The 6,996-nt window shown below is 38.8% G+C and overlaps 1 non-coding gene across 1 annotated transcript; it reads left to right on the plus strand.

Annotated features, from left to right (window-relative positions):
- The first annotated feature begins 3,471 nt into the window (after positions 1-3,471).
- LOC121228812 (small nucleolar RNA R71) lies at positions 3,472-3,578 on the plus strand. The gene has a single exon (XR_005926388.1). It is a non-coding gene; the product is annotated as a small nucleolar RNA R71 (small nucleolar RNA).
- The last annotated feature ends 3,418 nt before the right edge of the window (positions 3,579-6,996 follow it).

The raw sequence follows: 6,996 nt of genomic DNA on the forward strand, positions 1-6,996 counted from the left end.
GCTTGTTAAGCACAAATGGGTTCACTAAGGGTTAATTATGAAGGTAGGCTTTTGTGGAGTGAGTGGGTTAAACCTAAGTACCTTTATCATCTTGACATATCAAATCAACTAGTGTGGTCTTGACATGCATAATCAAGCAAGTTCTAGAATAACAATTCAATATTGACACACTTAAAGCAACAATAAAAGTAAGCATGAAAGAAATAATAGATGCTTTAAAGGCTTAAGATCTCACAAAGAATATGGCTTTTTGATGTTTAAACCTGTTAATTCCTATTCAAGATAACACCAAAATTTGGGGAAAACAACCTAGAACATTAAATTCTCAAAAATCAACTTATCATGCTTGATTCCCTAATGTCTTAAAGTTTAAACAATCAATGCATAAATGCCTATGTTTTAATTCAAGGCATATAAATAAAAATCATAAATTAATTAAAATTCATTCTAATAGTGATATGAGTGATTCACGTGAGAATAAGACAAAATTCAAGGATTTCTAATGATGATATGAAAGACCCCCCACACTTAAGATGTACATTGCCCTCAATGTACAAAGATATATTGAAAAGTATAGATAAATAATCATAAGATAGGGAGAGAAGTGAAACTTCCTGAATGATGAATGGACTCCTTGATTTGGAATTATGGAGAATAATCGGCCAAGGCAATGATGAGAGTGGAGGAGGATACTCTGGTGGTGGTAGAGGTTCATTAGTCCATAAGTCCTGCGCCATTGGATTTTTTAGTTCTATTTGATGATGAGCTTTGGAGCTCTTTATGACTGTGATAAAATCACAAACTCTTTAGGAAATATAATGAAGCATAATTACTCGTAATGAAATAGCCAAAAATAAAAATTGTAAAAACTCAAGATAAAGTAGTATTAACAGGAAATAAAAAGTAATTTCAAAATATAAAGATAAAGCTAAAATAGATAATAGGAGTTTATAGAGAAATTAGGGCACACGACCGTGGAGCATGCCCGTGTGCATTCATTTTAGCCCGTGCGTTTCGTGGTATTCAAAATTGGGCGCATTGGTGTATACGACCATGTTGCACGGTCGTTTCAATCTTCGTTCACTTCTCCCACTCCCGTGTATGCAGGCACACGCCCGTGTTATTTTGACAGTGTCGACCACGGGGGTTGGGTACTGGCATGTCAAACGCCCGTGCTAAATTGACAGGTTTGCCTATGGTTTCAAAACACGAGTGTGTCGCAGGCCCGTGTTATTTTGGCAGTTCCGCCCACGGCCATGCCGCACTACCGTGGCAAGTTATCGCATCCCGTGTTGGGGAAAAATTTTTGCCTTATTTTCACACGGCCGTATTGCATCCTGTGGTATGTGCACAGGCTACGGCACGCCTGTGTGCCTGGCGTATGGTTTTGAAAATCCTATGTTCAAAACTTAGTTAGTAGGTTAGATGTGAAAAACTAGAACTTAAATAAATCATTATTGTTAGTGCTCGGGTTGCCTCCCGAGAAGCGCTTATTTATAGTCTTAAGCTGGACTTACCTCTCTTCTGCATGGTCAAGGTGGTGCGAGGAGTTTACACTCCTCATCCCTGCTATCAACTTTATCAACATAAGGTTTAAAACGAGTATTTTTTACCTTAAATGTGCCGAATTTGGGATGAATTACCTCGACTGTACCATATGGGAAAATACTGACTACCGTAAGAGGAATTTCTTCATTAGGTTCAAAAGTGCCAATGCGAGGATCTGCTGCATCTAGTAGTACTTTGTCTCCAACCTTAAGTTGATTTGGTGAGGTATTGAGCTTGTCTTGGCTCAGTTTTGGTTTATCGGGTGTTCTCAGTTTCTGTGTCCGCCATTCATCTAGCTCCTCAATTTATAGCCTTTGTTCTTCATAGATAGGTCCTTTATTGTTGTTTGAACACATCTCATATGTGTTCTTCGAAACTGATTCCTGCATAGAGGGTTTCACCTTCAATTTTTGATGTGATACTCGAATTACGAGCTTAAAGGGTGATTGTTTCGTCTCCCACACGAAGTGTGAGTTCACCTGTACCAACATCAATAATGGTTCTAGCAGTCGCTAAAAAGGGTCATCCTAAAATTAAAGGTGCGTTACTATCCTCTTCCATGTTTAGAGCAACAAAGTCTACTGTGTATATAAATTTATCGATCTTAACAAGAACATCTTCAATGATACCCCCAGGAACTCTAATGGTTTTATCATCCAATTGAATGCTCATCCTGGCTTGTTTGGGTTTCCTAAGACCTAACTGTTTAAACATTTTATAAGGCATAACATTAATGCTTGCCCCTAAGTCAGCCAATGCATTATGAACATCTAAACTACCAATTAAACAAGGAATCGTAAAACTCCTTGGATCTTTCAATTTGTTAGGTAGCTTATTCTGTAATATGGCTGAGCAAACTGCATTCAACTCCACATGCGACGCCTCATCCAACTTTCGTTTATTTGTTAAAAGCTCCTTTAAAAATTTGACTACGTTTGGCATCTGCTAAAGAGCTTCAATAAACGGTAAGTTAATATGTAACTTTTTTAATAATTTAAGGAATTCACTAAATTGTTCTTCTGTGCGGTCTTTCCTTGTCATGTTTGGGTATGGCACACAGGGTTTGTACTCTTTACTTACCAATTTCTGGTCATTGTGGTCCACTTCTCCTTTATCTTGGCTTACCATAATGCCTTGCCTTGGTTCTGGTGCAGGCTCAACTAACCCTTCCTTGTCATGAGTGGTAATCGCATTGAATTGTTCCCTTGGGTTAGATTCCATGTTACTCGGCAGACTACCTTGTGGTCATTCAGAAATCAGTTTGGCGAGTTGGCCTATCTGAGTTTTGAGCCCTTGGATTGATGCTTGTTGATTATTAAGGGTTGTCTCGGTATTCTGGAAACGAGCTTCTGACACCGAGATGAATTTTGTTAACATCTCCTCAAGGTTCAACTTCTTTTCCTGCTGGTAAGGTGGTTGTTGAAAACCTGGAGGATGTTGTGGCCTTTGATTTCCTTGACTGCCCCACGAGAAATTGGGATGGTTCCTCCAACCTGCATTATAAGTGTTACTATACGGGTTATTTTGGGGTCTAGAGTTATTGTTACCCATATATTGGACTTGTTCCTCCTTGATACTAGGGCCGAAGGGTTGATATTTTATGCATGTTCCTCCTCCATTCGAATCGCACCTTATCACTGGATGAACCTGAGTAGAACCACACAAATCGTCAATCTTTTTATTTAAGAGTTCTACTTGGTTAGATAGCATAGTAACCGCATCGAGGTTGAAAACACCGGCTGCTTTCGTTGGCTTTGTCCTTATAACTTGCCACTAATAGTTATTCAGTGACATCTCCTCAATAAATACGTAAGCCGCCTCAGGTGTCTAATTATTGATAGTTCCACCAGCGGCTACGTCAATCATCTACCGAGTCGAAGGATCCAAGCCATGTGAAACGTTTGAACCTGTAGCCAGAGTGGTAACCTATGGTGAGGGCATCTTCACAAAAGGTCCTTGTATCTCACTCATGCATCGTAGAATGTTTCTAAATCCATCCGCACAAAAGATGAGATATCATTATGCAATTTGGCTGGTTTAGCCGGTGAAACATATTTTAATAAAAACTTTTCGGTCACTTGTTCCCAAGTAGTGATTGACCCTCGTGGTAATGAGTTCAACCACTATTTAGCCTTATTCCTCAACGAAAAGGGAAAAAATCGAAGGGGAATAACATCATCAGAAACACCATTGATTTTAAAAATGCCCCAAAACTCTAAGAAATTTTCCAAGTGAGCGTTAGGATCCTCGTCCTGCAAACCATTAAACTGAACAAACTATTGGATCATTTGAATGGTGCTAGGTTTCAGTTCAAAATTATTTGCAGCAACAGCAGGTCTAACTATGCTCGATTCAGTTCCTGTTAAAGAGGGTTTAGCATAATCATACATAGTACGCGGAGCAGGATTCTGAGTAGCAGCAATCGCAGGAGATAGCAGATTTTCTTGGTTTTCAGCCATCTCCTCGGTTGTGGTTGAAATATCGTCCTCTTGCTCATCCTTTGTGTATCTTAGGCTTCGTCTTATTTTTCTTCAGTTTTTACAAACTGTGCAGTCGATCTCACCGTCAAAAAGTAGTGGTCCTGACGGGTTTCTTGTGGTCATAAACTAGAAAAGCCTGTTAGAGGAAAATAAATGAAGAATTAGAAAAGAAAATAAAAAATAAAAAATTGAATTGCAATAAAAGTAAAATCGCTAAAGTAATAAAAATCGAGTGTTCCTAATATCTTAGTTCCTCAGAAACGGCGCCAAAAACTTGATACGTGATATTCGTGATAGGTTTTAAAGATTTTAAAAGTGTCGCAAAACTCTAAGAAATTTTCCAAGTGAGCATTAGGATCCTCGTCCTGCAAACCATCAAGCTGAACAAACTGTTGGATCATTTGAATGGTGTTAGGTTTCAGTTCAAAATTATTTGCAGCAACAGCAGGTCTAACTATGCTCGATTCAGTTCCTGTTAAAGAGGGTTTAGCATAATCATACATAGTACGTGGAGCAGGATACTGATTAGCAGCAGTCACAGGAGGTAGCGAATTTTCTTGGTTTTCAGCCATCGCCTCAGTTGTGGTTGAAATGTCATCCTCTCGCCTTATTTCTCTTCGGTTTTTACGAACTGTGCGGTTGATCTCACCATCAAAAAGTAGTGGTCCTGACGGGTTTCTTGTGGTCATAAACTAGAAAAACATGTCAGAGGAAAATAAATGAAGAATTAGAAAAGAAAATAAAAAATAAAAAATTGAATTGCAATAAAAGTAAAATCGCTAAAGTAATAAAAATCGAGTGTTCCTAATATCTTAGTTCCTCGGCAACAGCGCCAAAAACTTGATACGTGATATTCGTGACAGGTTTTAAAGATTTATGAATGAATCGTTCTTGAGACTAACTAATTATCACGATTAAGGAAAGTGTACCTATCGAACAGTAGTATAGTTCAGCAAGACCAGATTGTCGAACCCAAAAGAACCACGAGTACTAGTATTTACTTCCTTTTTATTGTCTAGCCTAAAAATTAAGAGGTTTGGTTATCTAAACTAATTACTAAACTAAGAATGCATAAAAACAAAATTTGGGAAAATAATTTTGGGAAAATTCGATTGATTAAGACAATACCTAAGGAAAATCCACCTAGACTTCACTTGTTAGTTGACTCTGAATCAGACGATTTATTCATTTGACTTGATCCGTAGAAATCCCTAAGTTATATTATTATCTCTCTTGAGACTAATAATGTCTAACCCTAGGTTGAATAATTGAAATCTCTTTCTAATTAACACCCTAGAATTGCATTAACTTGATCTATGGATTCCCTTATTAGGTTTCACCCTAATTCGGTAAAATCTTGTCACCCTATCTCTAGGTGCGCAATCTACTCCGCTTAATTATGACAATGTTACTCTTACACAGGGTCTATTCCTCCTCTGAATAAGAGCTTAACTTGAATCAATATCTTGGAATATTAAAACAAGAATTAAGAGCACATAATGAACAACTCAAATATTTATCATACAATTCAGATAATAATAACAAGATCCGTCTTAGGTTTCATTCCCCTTAGGTATTTAGGGGGTTTAGTTCATACTTATGAAAGAAAACATCTCAAAAGCATAAAGATAACAAAACATAAGAAAACCCAAAACTCCTAAAGGAACTTGAAGGGAGATCTTCAGTCTTGATGATGAATCCGACTTCTAAGTTGGATCAATCGGCTTTCCTTAAGTAATTCTTTGCTTCCTACTCTGCGTCCCCCTCTTAAGTGCCTCCTTAGGTGTTTAAGTAGGCTTTTGAATGCCTAAGAGCAATAAAAATTGGTCTTTTCCGAATAGGACTATACTTGGGCTCGGCAGGGACACGCCCGTGTGACACGCCCGTGTGCGATTAATCTAACTCGTGGTCAAGGCTATTGAATAGGAACGGGCGTGTAGTCTACCTGTGTAAGTCGTGTTTCAATCCTGCCAAATGGACACGGCCGTGTGACACGCCCGTGTGAGGAAGTCCAGGCCGTGTTGATTTCCCATGTGGGTCTATTTTCTCCGTTTTTAGCCTGTTTCTCGCTCTTTTTACTCTCCTATTCTCACCTAAGTATAAAACATGAAATTAAAGGATTAGGAGCATCGAATTCACCAAATCTAAGGAGAAACCATTCATAAATGGGCTAAGCATGGCAAAAAAAATTTATAAATTCTGGTTTATCAATATCATCCCACCCCATGCAATGTAGTTTGGCATGCTTTGTAATAGGATAAATCAACACTAGTAGTAATCATGCCTTAACATGTATTCAATAGGGTGGTGTCAAAATTAATTCTAACAGATTATATGCTTCACACTGACAGTAGCAAGTAATATACCTTTCATATACACTATTGTAACACCTATTACCCGTATCCCATGCTGGGGTAGGGTAGAGGCGTTACTAGAGTTAAACACATACATACAAACATTTTTGGGTCGTAAAATTTCGCTCATATTTAAAACTTTCAAACTTCCTCTTAACGTCCCTAATATGGACCTACAAGGCCTAAAACATGCTTTGGAAATAGTTCGAGAATAGATCGAACACTTTTTAAAAACTTTGAAAAATTTCAATACTACCAGGGGCACACACCCATGTGGAAGGGCGACACGCCCGTGTGTCCTCTTAACATGGCCATGTTGAAAGCCCGTATATCTCACATGGCCTGAACATATCGGGACACACCCGTGTCCTTATCCTATGTGAATTTATTTCTCGATTCGAACCTACAGGGGCTTTCACACGGCTTGGCACAAGCCCGTGTCCATGGCCCGTGTCTCTCACACGACCATGACACGCCGATGTACAAAAACCTTGACATTCTGTTTCTGACGTCATCAACCTTTAAGGGGCACACAGCCATGGTACACGCTCGTGTACTAGGCCGTGTCCTCCATACAGTTGAGGCACATGGCCTTGTCTCAGCCCTTATGGTTA

The sequence above is a fragment of the Gossypium hirsutum genome, chromosome A04 (genome assembly GCF_007990345.1).
Source record: "Gossypium hirsutum isolate 1008001.06 chromosome A04, Gossypium_hirsutum_v2.1, whole genome shotgun sequence".
Lineage (NCBI taxonomy): Eukaryota > Viridiplantae > Streptophyta > Magnoliopsida > Malvales > Malvaceae > Gossypium > Gossypium hirsutum.